Source organism: Protopterus annectens, chromosome 4.part0 (genome assembly GCF_019279795.1).
Source record: "Protopterus annectens isolate FY-2018-M chromosome 4.part0, PAN1.0, whole genome shotgun sequence".
Taxonomy (NCBI): Eukaryota; Metazoa; Chordata; order Ceratodontiformes; family Protopteridae; genus Protopterus; species Protopterus annectens.
The window spans coordinates 1,723,556,141-1,723,576,497 of NC_056733.1; positions in this window are offsets into that span (position 1 = coordinate 1,723,556,141).

A 20,357-nucleotide genomic window follows, 5' to 3' on the forward strand; every position below is an offset into this window, starting at 1 on the left:
GCTGCACGTTTTCTTCTTGGGATCCAGTTTTCCGCTTTTCAGCCACAGATCAGACAGTAAACAGCCTCTTTACACACAACAATTCAGTCGGAGGTCTTTTCATTCAAGAAGAACCATTTATGCAAATTCTCCTGCATAGATGTCTAACCAGCCATGCACTCTGACCTGTAGCTTACCAAGGGAATTCCGGATTACAAGGATCACAATGTGAAATAAGTTGTTAAAACCAGACTGTAGTTATCAGTAGGCTTTTCTAAGTGACAGCCAATAACACAGGAGGCTCGGGTTCGGAAAGTTATAGTAGTGTACACAGGCAGGCTAAATAATATACAGTCCAAGTATGAGTGTTTTGTCTGACTCTATACAGTAAGCAGTTTCTTTATATAGTGTTTACAATCAGCTTTTGCCCACCTTACTGACGTGGTCGGTCACAGGGCATTTCCATCACTATGGTCCGCAATAGTCTATACATATGTGGGTGCTGGGGTCGTGCTTTTAAAATGTTTTCCCATGAGAATAACACAGCCTTGCAAGGCACCTTGTAAATTACAGTGTCCTTCTGTGATTGTAGCTGTTTCAAGGACCCTAGACTGTTCCGATACAGTGGACAGTTAATTTCTTAATACGTTGCTTTGTCTCTCTGGTAAGGAGTTGTACTGTTATCTTCGATAGAGCTCACAAGGCCATCCTCCTCAGGGGAAGGAGTGATGTTATGCATGTACATACATTTATTGTTCTGTAACCCAACAAATAATTAATGGTGACAGACATAAGCCTGCTGTACTGCTTACTGCCAGGTTCAGAATTCCATCACACTACAGCTTAGCTTCACCAATTACATGCAGGCTTAGTTCTACTGCCATATTGTACGGTACAATTCAATGCATTATATAGTATTTCGAGTCTAAACTGGCACTTCATATGTGTTTCTATATATTTTTGAACAACATCCATCCTGCCATATGCATGTTGTTCCGTCCTTTACCTTGACCGTGTGTATTTGTCCATCCGGCAACGCTACTCTCCACATGTGATGTCCCAGCTTCCCCTTCTTTGCCTGTAGCACCCTGTTAGGACGTCCTGTTTGGTAGGCACGTGTTCCGCTATATGTGATCGACTTCACTGCATAGATATTCATCGATGCGGTGGTCCAACGACCCGACTTGTCCACATGTGTACAGTTATGTGCACCGTGTCGTATGCAAACCTATATGGTTTGGACGGGTACATACTACATGCGGGATGTACACATTCTGCAGACACATTCACATGCAGCCATTTACATATCTGTACCTGCGGTGGGTTGGTGACATGTGGGTAATGATTTGCCCGCGTGGCATTGCCTAACACAAACATCTTACCACATCTCAGGTATGCACATTGTGTGTGGGTGTATAGCTGCACACGGATGCTAGCAGGTTAGGGTGCAGAGGTGTACATGGGTAGGACTGACATGTACAATGAGGCTATTGTGTAGTACATCCGAATGCATGGGTTCTGCTTCTGGATATTACACTTCAACATACGCCATCCAGTGTATGCAACAGAGACGTTTCTGGGTGTGGGATATGTTGCTATGCACATGTTTGCCTGTGTTTGAGGTATCTTGCTTCCTTACTGTTGTTATGTCAACACAGCTACCCGGATATGTACTCTCACTACTGCTTGTGACCATTATGGTTGGCACCTTTTCCAATGCCCATAGTGGGGCATGTTATGTGGAAACTTCGGAAGTTGCAGGACTACACATACCCACGGCTAGTGCAGTTGACAGAACTTCACTTGTTTGCCATACTATAAGCTTATTCTGTGGGCATTTGGGTTCCTTATTTATTTTCTTATGCCATGGCTGTGTTTCATATAGTAATGTATATGTTTTATGCTACTATTACATGTATATTGTGGGAATTTTCTTGGCAGGGGATCGGAGGTCATTTTCCATTTTTCTGATTGTTGCAGGGACACAACTGTCCAATCAGGGACTGTCCATGGCACATTGGGACAGCAGGTAACCCTGGTGACCATGCCCATGTCGCTACTGGGGTTTCCACCTTTTCCAGTTTCAGATCTGGGATATTTCCGGGACTCACATCTGACTTTGCAGGCCGACACATACACACGGTCACTATATAGCATAGAACTTCACTTGTTTGCCTAAATATAAGCTTATTGTTGTGGCAATTTGCTTGCTTATTCTGTTTCTTGTGTCATTTAGGTATTGCTGTTACAGAAATAACCAATTCATGCTACCATTACATTAAATACGGGATATCATTGTGTCCTACAATCGTAGCACATCAGCCATTTCTAATACGTTTTTTCGGGACACAACTGGCCATAGACACTGCCCCAACCACAGTGGGACAGGTGGTGACCTTAGTCGCTGCTCCTATGTTGGTGCGGCGCTGACATGCGGCTGTACACCTTCTCTGAGTGTAAACACTGACGGTGCATTGCGGGACGAACGCGGTCTTATGCGTATCCTTTGCTCCTTGGACGGGTACACTTATGCCTTCATGGCTTGTATTTGCTTCTCCGTTAATTTGGGACGGGTACTATGTTGCATACTGTACGTGCGTTTCATTCTGCACGGGACCTGGCTGCTGCCATTACTATTGTGGGCGGACCGTGGCTGTCAGCACATTAGGTTGCTCACCTCATGCCGGCTTAGACACGCCTCCAGACGCATCCTACCTGGGCTCGCTCACGTACACTAAGCACGTGTCTGTGATTCCGGTGCACTCTCATTAATATGCATATGGCGCTACTGCGCCGGCTATTCCATGCACCGCCAGCGCAAGCCTTACGCCGGCCTTGCGCCGAGCTTCATGAATCCCGGGGTAAGACTTTAAGTCCAGCAGGACTTAATCAAGAATGTAATTGGAGATGTTTTTTATGAATTTGTTTTTTTTTTAAATACTGCTTTAAATATTTTATAAATTAAGTAATTGAGGCTAATTGATTAATTGATGCTTGGTAAAAGTATTTAATGAAATAGTTTTGGAACAAGTTATACTCTGTTAAAGGCTTGTATAAGCCAAGGTGCTAGAGCAGTGATTTGAAGATTTGTTTTAATAAACGGTGAAGATTTCCTGGTCGCTTCTTGTTTTTGTGGTTTTATAATATCTACATCTGCTGTTTATTAAATTTAATCCCAGTTCTGCTTATAGCCTTTGCATTCTGCTGATTTTTATCCTTGTTTGTTTTATTAGAAGAAGGTGCAATCATGTCTAGAGGATCAGCACATTTCCCTGACCTTTGACATCTGGACAAACCAAGGGTCTCACGTTTAGCATGAGAACATACAGTTATGATAAACATGAAAAGAAGAGAAAAAAAAAAACAAAAAGAAAAGAAAAAAGAATACATTCTAATTTATCCTGCCTGGCATTAACAAAGCATACATATTCTCTTTAGCCTGGCATTATCCTTGGTTTCACACTAGCTATTGCAGTTCCACTGTCATACCCAACTGGTTATGATCATCCATAAGTATAAGGGAGCCGGGTTGGCATACAATATGCAAAGAGCAAGTAAGGGGACAAAGGCAAGGAATAAGAATGGAAATAGAAAACCAGATAGCACCAATTCACATGTCAGATCATAATGTCAGTTACACACTAAAGGAAACTTTGGTCTGCAGTGAAACTTTATTTTTCCTTTACTGAAGGCATAAATCATTGTAACTATAACATTTAAAGTAATTAAAATTCTCATTGTAACAGACTGCTGTATTAAACAGTACAAAAACTAGAAAACAGAATTTTTCCCAGTGGCTACACCCATGTATCCTCATTGTGAAGGCTCTGTTCTACTGCACCAGTGTCCATGCATACTATATATATATATATATATATATATATATATATACATACATATATATAGTATATATTCCTATAATCAGTGTAAATTTATCTATTTTTCTTTATCTTGAACCACTTAATTTTTGTATCATAAATGAATTCTTGTATATGAAAATGTAAATGTCAGATTTTTCTGTAACTACAAAGTTGTACTATGTCAAATCTTGTCTTTGTAATATGTGGAGCATTTCTCCTCGGGCTTCTGCTGTAAAAGGACTCGTGTCCAGTCGGACTTTCCCAGAAAACAAATGTAAAATAAAATAAAGAAAATAAAGAAAGAAAATAATAATACTACCTCCAAGGGCATGCAAACTGGATGATAAGGGGAGCATTTGTAAAGAAGTGAAATTCTTCTACTCCTTCTTCTCTGAGTCATGCAATTTCAGCACAAAGTACAGCACCTCAAAAAAGTCAGCTCTATCAGCATGAAATACCAACATCAGGGAAATGCACTCTAGATCTGTGCTGTTTCTAGATCCTACAAAATAAGATTTGATACACAGTATTGGTCCTAGAATACTGAGAGTGTTCCTGTAGCTATCATATTCAGGGCATTGACAACAGCACACCATATGCTAACAAACTCTCTCACCACTGGTACCTGCGTTATAACAAATGAACTCTTTAATCAATGTTTGAAGCGTGTGTGTGTGTGTGTGTGTGTGTGTGTGTGTGTGTGTGTGTGTGTGTGTGTGTGTGTGTGTAGTGTCTTGTTTGATTCCTATCATACCTGTATCCAGATAAACTACCACTTTCTTCTGTGCTTAAGATCTTAGTATATTTAGTTCCAGAAAGAAAGAGGGCAGAAGTAGTTCCCAGAGAGAAAAAGGGGAGAACTAGTTATATAAATCATATTAGTCATATACAATAATTCAAACAAAAAACAAAGAACTCACCTTCATCTTGACAGCTACAATTGATAATTAAGACACTCTTCAACAACAGGGGACATTCAGAATTGAAAATTATTTCATGTACCCCAATAATTTCATGCATGTGATTAATATAATTGTCTGCATATGAGTTTGACTCTGTGTTCATTCCACCTCTTATCACAGACACCTATCTAGGATAATTGGTGAAACAATAACGCTGGGCTCCTTATGCATCACTAACAAATTTCTAGCAATTCATTTTAGCACAAAATAATTTTTATGAACCTTACCTGGTGTCAGAGAAAAAAATAATCAACTCCTCCAGCTAAACTATGTGTTAAAATGAAGGTAGACTGTATCAGGGAAGACATGAATATCACCACTTTACTTTGTAAAAGTAGAATCCCCTGTATAATTCAGCAATCCTGGACTATACAGAGCATGTAAATCATGTACAATTCTTTAACATGTAGAAACAAATCGTCTTGCTGTTTAGGTTTATAATACCTTTGTAACAATTATTGTTTTATCAAAGGCTTCTTCAATTTACACCAGTCCTCTAAGAAATGAGCCTTTTAAATTCCAACCAATGAAATGCAATGTTTTGTGCAGCAGCCAATGCTCCTCTACATCTTTATACATACCACTGACTTAATGATGAGCCATGGATTCTCTACTGACAGTTCCACCAGTGGCTAATTCTTAAGGCTTCCTGCCTCATCAGCTATGATTGCTGTACTTTCAAAACATCTCCTCTGTACATAACAAGGAGCTAAACAAAATATCCAAAGATTCTAAGAACTTTAGCAAGGGATCACTTCATTGTTGAAGCTTTGGCCTTAGTTTCTTGTCCAAACCTGTAATTTAGAAGGAAAAAAGTCCTCAGCATGCAATACTGCCAAATTCACATTTGTTTCAGCCTTACAGGATTCTCAATGCTTTTTTTGCTTTATAAACCTTGAACATTCTAGTTGATCAAACTGTTAAGAATAGCTAGCAGGTGCAGCTATGAACTAAAAAAAAAGCCATTATGCATTGTCTTAATGAAGGAGATACGTGATTACCAATAACTGTAAGTAAAAAACAAAAAAAGTATTTCTGGATTCTAGCTAAAAGCTTCAGTTCTAAGAACTCTGTGCAAAGTGGCTACTAGAGAATATAGCACTGTAGGTTTATTTTGAGAAAATTCATTTATTTTTATTATTCTGAGCCATATGTTCATGTAATGCATTACTGGGTTTCATTCTTGCATTTTCAGCTGAATGATGCAGTTAAACTTAAAGAGACCCATGCCTCCAGAATTCTATGAGTCTTCTTACACCACAAAAACTAAACTCATTACTTGTCTTAGTCTAAAGTAAACTATAGCTAAAGCTTTGGACTTAGCATTGTGAATTCTAAAACTGCATGTGTCACAAAACAAAACAATTATCACCATCTCTCTTACAAAACGTATCACATTATTGGCTCAGGGGCATTAGTGAAATTTCATCCACATATTGATTCACAGACAATATATTCCTGCTTGCTGAATGCCACAGATCAGAGGATCCCCTATTTCTCATTGGAATTACTATAATCTATAAAAGCAAAGTAAACAGCAACAGGCAAAGACAACACTACTGGCTCATATCACCTAGCAAGTCAGTTTTCTGAGATCTGTATAGAGCAGTCTTGAAATATATTTGTGTGTGCGTGTGTGTGTGTGTGTGTGTGTGTGTGTGTGTGTGTGTGTGTGTAGTGGTCTTGAATCATATTGGACACATGGACACTCTATGAACACAATGCACATCCATACCTCTCAATTTCATAGCACAAGAAATGTGGACAAAGCTAAAATAATGAGGGGAGGGGCAAGGACCCAAAAATAGGGACACATTTTAAATATTGCCCTTATGAACTTAGAAAGTTGTTAGAATTAAAGGTTTTGTGTTACCATGAATTTTCTAATGATGTAACATCTGAAACTCAAATGATTTGCATTTCTTGGTGAATTCAGTCCTCAATTACTTGCAGGAAAACTCCAAATTGTATGAGGAACAGACCAAAAATGTGAGACAAAATCTGGGCATCCTATGAAAATATGAACAGTTGAGTAGCATGTGCACATCATCTACAGAATTTTAATGGAAGAATAAAGGAAACAGCACTAATACTTTTCCAGGCTGACCTTAACCAGCAATCCCAGATATTATCAATAACATGTTAATAGTGTCACAGACAGAAGCATTGCCTCTGTGCCAGTGGGACTGATTTTAGGATATTTGTTTGTATTTAAATACTATATACCTAGTTATTACATCTGTGGCTTGAAAAGGTTTTGTGCACTGTTTTCCCATGCCATCTATCACACAGTGGCATTTAATAGTGAGTGGACATTATTAATTTAGTTACATGTTCTTTTTTATTTAGATTCCTCTGTATCAGTCCTGTTAATAATCAATAGTTCACGCCTTATCAAAGTGCAGATGTTCAATACTTTCAGCTCTCCCCAGCACCCATTCATTTATTAACAAATCATTCAGAAATATCATAAGCTAACACTCATTCATAAGTAACATGATAGAAAAACAAATATTCATACATGTGCAGGCAATCAAAAACCAAAACACAGTCTTTCATTCACTCATTCAGGCATAAACACTTAAACAAAGAAAGGTTATGTAAGGCACAACAAACATTGTTGGACATGCAAAACAACTTAATTCCTGCTGAATATTTTTTCTCTAAGAGCAATGCATAAAAAGTAAGGTTAGCTGTGTTATACTGACATACACTGGGGCCAAACAGTTTTAATGACTAGGCTGTTAATAGGCTTTATAACTGAGATTATGCTGGTAGTGAACTCATATTAAAGTGGTCTCTTTTTAAATATGTTGCAGTTGTTGGGGGGGGGGGGCTGGTCAAAAAAGTCTTCTGCTATCCTTATGGAATACTATGACAAAAAATGAATGTAGGATTTGCAACATGTATGACTAAATGAGATATAACAGAGGTAGGACACTAAGAATAATACAGATATTGCTTTTATATTAAGCTATGAAAGGGATATGACATATGATGGATGGACATTAGTCATAAAATAAAATGAGCAGTTTGTTTACAGTAGGTAACTTGCATTTAGTAATGATTTTATTGAGCTTTTATTGACTGTTGTTGTTTCATTTTTTTATAAAATGTTGAACTAGGGGATAGCAGTTTTCAGTATTAGTGGGCATCTTGTACTTAATATTTTTTATTGAAAATAGGTTGAAATGTTGAACCAGAATTGGATTCAGTTATTATAAGAGCATGGGTTTCAAAAAGGAGATATGCAGAATATGTCTTGAAGAGACTCAATAAATGCCAAACTGAAATCAGACGTGCTTAGTGTCATGAACAGTTCTGCTTATCATAAGACAAACTTTTTTAGTAATAAGGGTTATATACAAGACAGGAGAGCTATTTTACAAAGCAAAAAAGCACAGCATTCCTGTTACCTAAAATCATGTACAGTGAGCATTGTGAAGTCACATCTTCCCCATCACTCCACCACTTTCTCAATATGTACATGTTAAGATGGCATATACTAATGCCATTATAATATCTAACAAAGTCTCCAAAAACTAGTAACACCTAGATCTAAGTGGAAATTCTCCACATCACCTCTTTCACGTACATGTGCATCAAGTCACCAAGAGTCAGATTTCTCTTGGTCTTGTACTCCCAAACACTTTCCCAACAAAATGTCTTACCAGCTGGTGACGCATCTGTTAGACATACAGATTTCACACTCACAAGGCTGGACAAAAATCATTTTTAGAGTTAGCTGCCACTATTGTGCCAGGATCTCTGAATTTACAAAGACCATAAAGACCATTTCCCAAGTCAAAAATGACTGATATGGTGGTGGTCCATGTAGGAGTGAATGACATGTGAAACAAAACCCTGAGAGACATGCATAGTAACATGCCAGAACTTTCTATGCATTTTGCAAACACATTTAAGACTCTGGTCCTGAACAGAATCCTTCTTTCTTCAGATACAATGCCTAGGTATAAAGAAAGGATGACTTGATGAATAGGCAGTGTCATTCTAGAGGGTCCAGTATGTGTTAGCATAAGACAACATGGTTGGTAGCCCAATTTTCTTCATAAGAGATGGCCTGCACCTCTAATTGAAATGCTTCCATGTTTCATGTCCTTGTCATGGTGTCCCTCCTCTGGGCCAGCAATCAAGGAAACTTAATCCTTACCACTCATTCCAGTGAGGAACAGTCACTAAGAATAAAGATGGATTCACACAGTATTTTTGGATGCATCTCCCTGTACCAAGCATAATTGCCCTTAAGACCCCACAGGAAGCACTCTCCAAATTTGTGGCTGGACTGTCTTACTCTCTCTAGGCCCACATCAAAACTTCACACTGACCACCTTGGAACTCTATGTCCCTGTTCCCCGTAGCTGACACATGCACACACTTGGATATTTGAGTTTTCACACACACACACACACACACACACACACACACACACACACACACACACACACACAAACACACATGGGAAAAATTGGCACAACTTTACCAGCTGTGCCCCTTCTGCTTAGGCTATGCGGTAATTAAGCTGCCACCAGTCAGCTACCCTAAGGTTCTTGCAAAGGGTACCCAATTATACTGTGCAAAATTAATATTAATACTAATAGTGGTGTGGCCAAAGCAGCAAGGCTTTCAGTAGTGACTACAGTGCCACCAAAATAAGTCCACGTACTCTGAAGATGTTAAAAGCATTCTCTAAAGGACCAGTCTTAATAAAAGATATTAAAATATTTAATAATAATAAAACAGAAAACAAGAAAATACTGAATACAATAAACAACAGAGCTTCACACACAGATATATAAAAATAATACAGTTGGATAGTTTCTCACAGTTACAGAAAGCAATACTAAACTATTCTCACTAGATGTCCCAGTCAAACTAAAGAATTCTGTTCCCCGACTACTCACTAAAGCAAGGTAAGCTTATGAGTGCTGAACATCTTCTTACCACAGGAAAAGCCAAAAGATATCTGTCTCACTTTCTCTAAAGGATGACTGAATCAATCTCACACTGCCTGTGTGGATATATATATATATATATATATATATATATATATATATATATATATATATATATCTTGTCAGAGATCTTTCCTGTCAGAAATCTTTTCTGTCAGAATATATGCTGCTGCGAGGGTTCCAAAGAAATTAGATGCTGATTAGAGGATGACATCAGCACTGTTTACCTGGCCCTGTTACAATACACACACAGAGCTTTGCTAAGATCTGTGACAGCATCTGAAAGCTGTAACACAATTTCAAACTTTCCACTCTTCTAGGGTTCTCTGATAAAACATTCACATTTGATCTGTTACTGCAATGCAACCTAATATACATTTATACATTTTAACACAGGTAACTTTACAAACATATTTTTTAACTCCAGCATCTGTACAAATCAGAGAGATAATCAAATGTCATATACTTTTTTTTGTTATTTTTACAAAACTCCAGCTGGCTGTGCTTTCATATGTACACATGTACTACCCTACTTTCCCTGGCACAGATGGCACTTCGTCAGAACATCACACCCCCATAGTGCCCTTTTTAGGTAGTGTCCATTTAAGGAACATTTTATTCTAATGTAGCAAATTAATTAAACCATAATGCAAACCACATTAAGGTGAATCTTCTAAGCACTAGACATCTCAACAATAAATTGCCTGGTCTTAAGGATCTTCTACATCTGGAACATACCCAATGCTTGCATAATTACTAAGAGATGATGTAAAGGTAAAGAAATAACTCCCTCCATTCTTTGCATTTGTGTCTACCATGCCTTCAAGAGTAATAGTAACTGCATTGGCATACTCAGATTTGACAGATTTCATACTACCTCCAGATAGATTCTCAGAGATGCACAAGCAGAAATCATAGAACTTCTGATCATAGGATCATAGGAGATTAATAGACTATTGACCCTGAGGTCATTTTAGGACTAGCCATTTCAACCAAATGTAATCCTGTAGAGGTACTAGTCATTACCCAAGATTGTATTTAGTGATGACTTACCATGTCCAGGAGGGTTGTGGGCACTATCCCCAGGAAGAGTTTCTGGTGCCTTATTCACTCATCCGGGTCCTCTGGAACAGTGCCATAGAGGTGTTCTGTTTCACATGAATTGGTAGCCTGTTCCAAACAAGTGTCAGTTACTGAGGTAAATCTGTCCCTCCAGGATGTCCTATTTAAGTTGCAGGTCATATTTAAGTCCCCGGAATGGATAGCCCTTGACCCATTTGCTTTATAGATACGCAGTTAGTTCATTAGGTTTGGGTCTTGGGTTGCTCTGTAGGCCAGGTATAAGTCTCCCCTAAGAAGTCTACATGATACGGAGTTTAGTGACAGGGATTTTAGTTGGTCTGTGTGAGGGAAACTAGCAAATTGTAGTCTACTAAAGGACACAGTCCATGTCCCCAGACTATCATGCTAGATTCTTGAAAGTAATTTATGAACCCCCTGTTAAAAATAACTTCATTATTTTGGGAGATTTAGACTGCCCCACAATTAAGTGTAGCACTTATGTTGGACTATAAACTTGTGGCATTTTCCTTCAAAATCTCCAAAAGCTCCTGAACCCAACAGTTCTGCATTTATGGATATCAAACCAATAAATCTCATACAATTATATGATGAAGTCTCAGAATTCATCAATGTCTACACCAGCCCAGGCTCTGACACTATAGTTAACTTCACAAAGGAAATATTTGCTCACTTAAACAAATGCATAGAATTATCAATCCAAACTAGAGTGAATTACCATATTAAATTCAAAAACAGACCATCATGGTGGTTATCCAGCATAAATAAACTTTACAACCAAAGAATGAGAGAGATAAACATAATGTTAATCATGAAGTAGATCCAAAACTGTTTGTAGGAAAGATAGAATAAGGACTTTACCATGGAAATGAAAAATACAATTATGGCTAGTAAAGCAGCTCATGAATGTGTATTAGCTTCTGAAGCAAAGGGTAACTGCAAGTCCACCTGTTCTAGTTACTTTAGGAAAATAAGGAATGGTATCCAACAGTGATCAGTCCTCATCCTAAATGGGACCCACCCGTTCTGACTGGTCCAACAAAGAGACATCTCCAATATACAGACAAACTACACATATCCCAGAATCTACTACATCCCCTATTATCACCACAGAGCATGTTCTGAAGATGCTATCAAAGACCAAAATACTTCCTTTATATGACTTGACAACATACCTTAATGTTTAACAAATATCATCAAGCATGCCCTTGCTAAACATCTCCTGAAACTGTTTAACATAAGGTCAGTTACAAGATTTGTTCTTAAATTATGGTTCACTACAGTAATTATAATCATCCTTAGAATCATGATCTACAAAGATATTAAACATATCAAAACTAATTCCATTAATCGTGATAACACGAATCTGATTATGTTAGATCACCAACTGTTAAGCTTCATCAAAGGCAGTCCCTAACTATTTAATGTAGTTAATTACTTTGAAAAGATCATGCAGGTTGATGACAGCTGTCATGCTGTTTATACAGCATATTTTGATCCAACCAAAGCTTTTGGTACCATATCTCATTTGGTCATTGTAGGCAAGATAAATGCTATCAGGACAGATCCTTGTGTGGTAAGATGGAGAACAAACTGGTTAAAATACATTATTCACATACTTTATTTGGAAGAGGCCTCATCTAAAATTAGGAAGGTAATTAGTAGAGTCATTTAGAGCTCTGTACTAGGACTTCTCTTGTTCAGCAATTACATCTCTGATTTGTTTACTGAGAACAGTACCTCTGGTTAACTAGTCTGTAATTATTTGCAAACTGTGTGTTACAAAGGCAAGAACTTCATCTGACACCTGTGCCCCTCAGAAATAATACCCAAGTTAATAACTGGGATACTGAAAAATGGTCTCACGTTAAGCATGGAAGGGTGTAGTGTGGTTTCATTTGACAATCAGCCCTTGCCCACAACATAAGTGTAAAAAGTACTTTACTATAAATATAAATGCAGTTAGGAACTTGTATACTTGGATTTTTCTAGGCTGTCCCATTTGATAATCAGATGGCAGCTGCAGTCAAAAACAATTGCTGCTTAGCACAACTAATAATCAACTGTATATCATCCAGATATAAAGATGTCTTCATTGCCTTATACTTAATACTGATTACACCATTTGTAGAGTGCAATGTCCCTGAAGGATATATATCACTTGAAATATCAAACAACTAGAAAACCTCAAGAGATTCTTTAACTAAAAGGGTTTCAGGGTTAATGACCAAAAGCAAACAAGACAGGCTAGAAACTCTGTCCCTTTAATCAGTATCTTATAGACTTTTGAAGAGCTATTCATGACTTGCATACAGCACTACTATAACCTCGGACCTAAATATTCACCAATAGATAAATAGAACAGTATGTACAGAAAGAGAGGGGGAGAGAGAGAGAGAGAGAGAATGAAAGAGAGATTCATTATGCAGTGCCCTCTTCACCTCTGGAATAAGGTAGGGCAGGATTCACAATGGCTTGCACGGAGTCTAAGAGTAGTGTAAGACTCCATGCAGCCATACTGATCCAGGAACAGCCTGTATTTGCGTGTAAGAGAGCACGTAAAACGTCTCTTACATGGACAGGGCGTGGATATGCTAATTACCTCACTTGCAGCCGAAAGGCATGCAAATGAGGTAATTTAGCGATCCAGGAAGCAGAAACCTGCCCGTGTAAGAGCCGTGTTTTCTGCAGAAATGTACTCAGTTGACAGCTGAGTACGATTCTGCAAATAACACAATGGAGCCTTGTCAGCTCCAAAAAAAGGTTGCATATGTTCCAGGCAGCATGCCAATGGCCAAATATGTAGCCACTGGCAATGTACCCCGATGCAAAAATAAAATAAAAATGCCCCTGCTCTATCATGTAGTAGCTTCCTCCTTCTCTTGCATGGTTTGGTAATGGCTGTGGTCCACCAGGCCAGATGCCTGCGTGTATGGAATTGGGTCTTGGTTTTATTTGGGATTGCATAATCCATGCATTCTTGAAAGTGTACATAGAATGCATTTATAAAGGGTTCTGAGGTCTGGCCCATATTTTCCACAGGCACAAGGCCTTTAATGAATTCCACATCAGTTTGGAGGAGTGTAACATTTGCTTTACACATGTTTTTCACTGTGGTTTTCTGCCCAGGGACTAGGGTCAGGATGTGAATATCCAGTGAGATTATTCTATGGTCTGATCTTACCAGTGAGGGATACACTTTTCATCTGGGCATAGAGTACCCATGTTGCTGATTATAACATCTAGTATGCTTACCCCTCTTGTGGGAGTGATAAGTTGTTCCTGAGCATTTTGGTTTAGGAATTCTAGGAACCTTTGGCCTAGGGTGTTGGAGCTAGAATAATGCTCCCAGTCTATGTTTGAGTATTTTCAGTCGCCCAATATAATGTTGTTTGGAGAGACCTTGATATTTTCATGTGTTCTGAAGTAGGCCAAGTGCGGTTTCTGGCATTAGGAGGGTGGTCTGTAACAGGCTACAAACTGGGAGGCAGTTTTAGCCGCTGTTACTTGCCCATGGATAGTCCATGCTGCTTCTTGCTGTGGTACCAACCTGGGGGTGTGGTTATCCAGGACAATTATTGATATTCACTCTCCTTTTGTAGTTTGTTCCATGTTTTGGGGCTGTAAAGCATGAGGTGTAACCTGGTAGTGTTAGGGTGCTCTTGTGAGCCTTGACCCAGGTTTCTGTTACAGAACAAATATCAACATTCTCCATGCTGAGGAGAGTTTGGACTGCATGCATCTTGCAGTTTAGACTTCTGGCATTGGGTAGCATTACGTCTAGGTTCTTATCCCTTGTGATACCTATGGAGGTGGGTTTGTGTTTTGAGCCTTACCTATTCAAGGCACAGTGGGGGTGACAACAGCCTTTGCCAGTATCCAAAAGGCCAGGAGCGATAGGTGCAAGCCATCCCTAGCAGTTGGAGCATCGTGTATTGCTCAGCATGTCATCCAGGGTTGACACGCATTGGATCCCCTTTGACTAACAGCAATACTTAAGCCAGTTATTGTAATTGATCATCTTGTCTTCATATTGTGGCATCATGCTTGGTGAGGGTAGGATGTTAGCCAGGGTCATCAAGTTTGCATATACTACATGGTGTTACATTGCTTAACACATGGCAATCATGCCTCAGTTGGTGCTGCAGGGCTGTCTATGTTGGATGCACATACTACACTCCCTGTACATGTTTGAAAGCAGGTTGTGTCAACTTAGGCATCCCTTTTACTATATGTGTGAGTCAGATAGAGGTATCATTTCCAGGTTTCCTACTGAGCCAGTGTATGTGCTATGCGTTGCCTCTTTGCCAAGGCCAAGGCATACTGGGCACGCCTCCTTCTGCCTACTGGGGCAGACTCAAGTTGTTCCTCCTCCGAGTCATGCTCTGCCTGTGATTGTCTTGGCAATGGTGGGGGGCTGTTTGTCCCAGCCCTATGCTGGTCCTGCTGCAGCTGTTTTCGCAGAATCATATTATGTAGCATAGCACATACCATGACAATTTGGGTACATGTAGTTGTTGAGTACTGCAAGGCTCCACCAGATGTGTCCAGGCACCGGAACTGTGACTTGAGCAGCCCAAACACACACTCGATTACATTTCGTGTTTGTGCGTGTGCCTCAGTATGGCGTTCTTGTTCAGGTGTGTGTGCATTTCTGATGGGTGTCATCAGCCACGGCTCCAGTGCGTAGCCAGCATCCCCCACTAAGTGACCATGTGGGATGTCCCCATTGGCAAATGTATGGTACAGCTGTGTCAAATGCCAGATATGGGAATCATGGTAGCTTCCAGGGCAGCCAGCACACACATTCATTATTATGCCCTGGGCATCACACACAACCTGGCAGTTGATGGAGGGGAAGCCCTTGCGGTTAATGTAGGCCCTACCCTGCTCACCAGCTGGTGCTTTGATGCATATATGCGTGCAGTCTATTGCACCCACTACCTCAAGGTATTCCGCTATTTGCTGGAAGAGACGCATATTGCCAATACCTCATGGGAATTGGGGAAATATACATGATCACCGACATGTGCTGACATGGCATCCAGGAACTGGTACAGTACCCTGGATGCTGATGCCTGTGATATCCCCATCATATCACCAGTTGGTCTCTGGAAGGTACCTGTTGCTAGTATTCTTAGGCCAACACATACCTTGCTTTCCACTGGGATGGGTTCCCCTCTATTGGGTCTGTGTGTGAGGTGTGGCCTGCACAGCTCAACAATTTGCTGTAGGAGGTCTTTGTCCACTCTATAGCGCTCCACTATCTCCAGCTCATGTAACCCCTGGTAGGTGACCCTGAGCCTGTACATTCTTCTCCGTCTCTTCACTGTGGGTTGTCCGGCAGCATTTGCATAGTCACCACCCTCAGCAAGTTCATATGTCTCCTTATAACAGCTATGGCAGCCCCTAGCATTTTTGGTCTGAGTGAAGCTTTTTCAGTTTTCACTTCTAATAGCTTACTCCTCTGTTGCAGTGTCTCTTGAGAGAAACATACTGCACTGTTGTTTGCAGAGTTTTAAGTGCTGGGCTGGACTACTGTTCTGCCTGTGTAATTGCCTGCTTCTGATTGTTTTCACCTGCTAGATCTGCCAGTATTCCCTGCTAGCTTCCTACTATTTCTCCTGCTTCCTTTTTCCCTTCTGTTTCCTCAGGGGGGAGCGACGTGCATACAAGTGAAAACACGCTCACAGTGGCTAACACGCGCGCGCACATGCTTAGATGGACTAGAATCTGCTTATTCAGGTTAAAACGCACGCACACCAGTGCAAACAAGTTTACAGGTGTTTAAACAGGCTTCTACATGCTTACTCTGCCTTAAATGCACACACTCATGCTTACACGCGCGCACTCTATCTTACTCATGCCTACCAGTGCGCACAAGCATGCATGCACGCCCAGCAAGAAACTTTGGTGTTATCCATAGTGTACACCTTCCATTTCTTGGCTTTCCCATGCCTACTTGTTGACACTCCCCTTTTCATGATGTGTGACTGACAACTTTCACATGCCACTGTGCTCCAATGAGCTTCATTTCTTTCATACATTCCCCCCTGTGATGTCACCTATCTCCTACTCTGTTACACCCCCTTATCCTACTCTTACACTGCACGGAATGTGCTCATTTGCTATGAGACAGTGCGATTCACTATCCTACCACTCATTTACATAGGATTGCCTACTAATGCTTAGTTACATGTCTTACACTCAGCTTCCCCCCTTAGCAACCCCTACTCGGTGGCCATGTTGTTTTCAGCCTGCTAGTCCCTTACATTGTAAATTCATGTTTTGCATAAAACCCACATTTGTGGATTAAAAATTTTTATTTTTCTGTTTTTTTTTTAGCGCAGCCTGTTTGCGCAGCACTGCGCTACATTTAAACACGTTTAAAGAAATGTCCCTTTTGGCAACTAGAAAAACACACTACATGATGTACATTCCTCTTTGTAAACACTGATGATGTCAGCACCCTATAAGTACAGCAGGAGAAGGAAAACCTCCCAGTAATGCAAATAGCACACTCTGCTAATGTGTCTTTCTCAAGTGTCATAACATAGTTGGGTAGGGGTTTGAATCCTACACATGCCATGTGTGTTTTTGTCACACAGTTTGTCCATGTGTGTTGGGTGTTGCTCTTAATATTGTATGACATATATTATAGCAGTAATTTCAATGCACACATGAGATATGTGTGTGCCACATAGACATATGTACCTGTGACCTTAAATAGTTCCCATGTGTGAAGCCTGCCTCATGTGAATACATGGAATTTGCATTACACAACTTTTTCACTGTGGTTTTCTGTGCAGGGGCTGCGGTTGGTATGTGAATATACAGTGAGATTACTCTATGGTGTCATCTTACCAGTGAGGGATACACTTCTGATCTGGAGCATGGAGTCCACGTGTTGGTGATGATCAGGTGCAGCATGTTTTCCCCTCTTGTGGTAGTGGTAACAAGTTGTTCCATAGCATTTGAGTGTATAGTGTATGTGCAATTCTGTTTGAAAGAAATGTCCCTTTTGGCAACTAGAAGAACACACTACATGATGTACATTCCTCTTTGTAAACACTGATGATGTCAGCACCCTATAAGTATAGCAGGAGAAGGAAAACCTCTCAGTAATGCAAATAGCCCACTCTGCTAATGTATAGCTTTTAAGTGTCATAACATAGTCAGGTAGGGGTTTGAATCCTACAAATGCCATGTGTGTTTTTGTCACACAGTTTGTCCATGTGTGTTGGATGTTGCTCTTAATATTGTATGACATATATTATAGCAGTAATTTCAATGCACACGAGGTATGTGTGTGCCACATAGACATATGTACCTGTGACCTTAAATAGTTCCCATGTGTGAAGCCTGCTCATGTGAATACATGGAATTTGCATTACACAACTTTTTCACTGTGTTTTTCTGTGCAGGGGCTGCAGTTGGTATGTGAATATACAGTGAGATTACTCTATGGTGTCATCTTACCAGTGAGGGATACACTTCTGGACTGTAGCATAGAGTCCACATGTTGGTGATGATCAGGTGCAGCATGTTTTCCCCTCTTGTGGGATTGGTAACAAGTTGTTCCATAGCATTTGAGTGTATAGTGTGTGTGCAATTCTGTTTGAAAGAAATGTCCCTTTTGGCAACTAGAAGAACACACTACATGATGTACATTCCTCTTTGTAAACACTGATGATGTCAGTAAGTATAGCAGGAGAAGGAAAACCTCCCACTAATGCAAATAGCACACTCTGCTAATGCGTCTCTTTCAAGTGTCGTAACATCATTAGGTAGGGGTTTGAATCCTACAAATGGCATGTGTGTATTTGTCACTCAGTTTGTCGTTGGGTGTTGCTCTTAATATTGTATGACATATATTATAGCAGTAATTTCAATGCACACATGAGGTATATGTGTGCCACATAGACATATGTACCTGTGACATTAAATAGTTCCCATGTGTGAAGCCTGCCTCATGTGAATACATGGAATTTGCATTACACAACTTTTTCACTGTGGTTTTCTGTGCAGGGGCTGCGGTTGGTATGCGAATATACAGTGAGATTACTCTATGGTGTCATCTTACCAGTGAGGGATGCACTTCTGGTCTGGAGCATAGAGTCCACATGTTGGTGATGATCAGGTGCAGCATGTTTTCCCCTCTTGTGGGAGTGGTAACAAGTTGTTCCATAGCATTTGAGTGTATGGATTCTAGGAACCTATCGCCTATGGTGTTGGAGCTACAGTAATGCTCCCAGTCTATGTGTGGGTAAATAAAGCTGCCCAATATATTGTTGTTTGGGGACACCTGCATATATTCATGTGTTCTTAAGTAGGCCAAGTGGGTTACCTGGGTTTAGGAGGGAGGTCTGTAGGAGGCTATGAACTGGAAGTCAGTTTAACCCACTGTTAGTTGCACGTGGATAGTCTGTGATGCGTCACGCTGTAGCAACAACCTGGGGGTGTGGGTATAGGTTCATAGGTTCATAGGTTCATAAGTTCATAGGTTCATACTAGGCTATCTGCCCTAGGGCATTTATAAGCCTAGCCAGAGTGTGTTTGGCTTTCGCCACCCATTTTAAATTAATTTTGCTATGCCCTTTTTCGAGGTTAGTATACTGTGTCTCTGTCTAACAGTGACACAGAAGTGATACCTGGGGTAAACCTATGATTCCCCATCCACTCATCAAGATTCATCTTGAACAGAGTCAATGAGGGACTCTGCCTAACCTGGACTGGGATTTTATTCCAGAGTGAAGGGAGCCTCTGGGTTATGAATCTGTCCCTCCAGCATGTCCTATTTATTTCAGTGCTGAGGTTCAAGTCTCTCGAGCGCATAGCTCGATGGGATTTGGATTTTCTGATGTGCAGCATGTCCATTAATTCCGGGTTGGACATGGCTTTATACGTCAGGCACAGATCGCTTCTGAGCAGGCGGTATGCCACTGAGTAGAGCTGGAGTTTCTTTAACCGGGCAGCATATGGCATCTGTTTGAGCCCTTTGATCCTCTTGGTGAGGTACTTTTGGGGTCTTTCCAGTTGCTGCAGGTGTCTGGTAAGGTACATCCCAAAAGGGGCTTTGTACTCAATTATGGGCCTGATGAGGGATGAGTAAAGAGGCACGATGACCTCCCCTGATCTAGATGTGAATCTCTTCATGATTAGGTGGGCTATATAAAATGTTTTTTTAACCACTTTGGCCACATGGTTGTCAAATGAGAGATTGCTATCAACTTGGGTTCCCAGGTCCCTAATTACTTCTTCCGTACTTAATGGATTACCACCTATGTGGTAATTTGTGGGCACTTTGTTTTTGCCAAAGGGGATGACAATGCACATTTTGGCATTTATCTTGAGGCCATGGCTCTGGCACCAGTTGCCTGTTTCTATGAGGCCCTTTTGGAGGATACTTGTGTCGGCTGGAGAGTCTATTATAGTGCCCAGTTTGCAGTCATCTGTGAACTTGGTCAGCCACAGTCCATCCGTGTTGGCCTGTACCTCCGAGA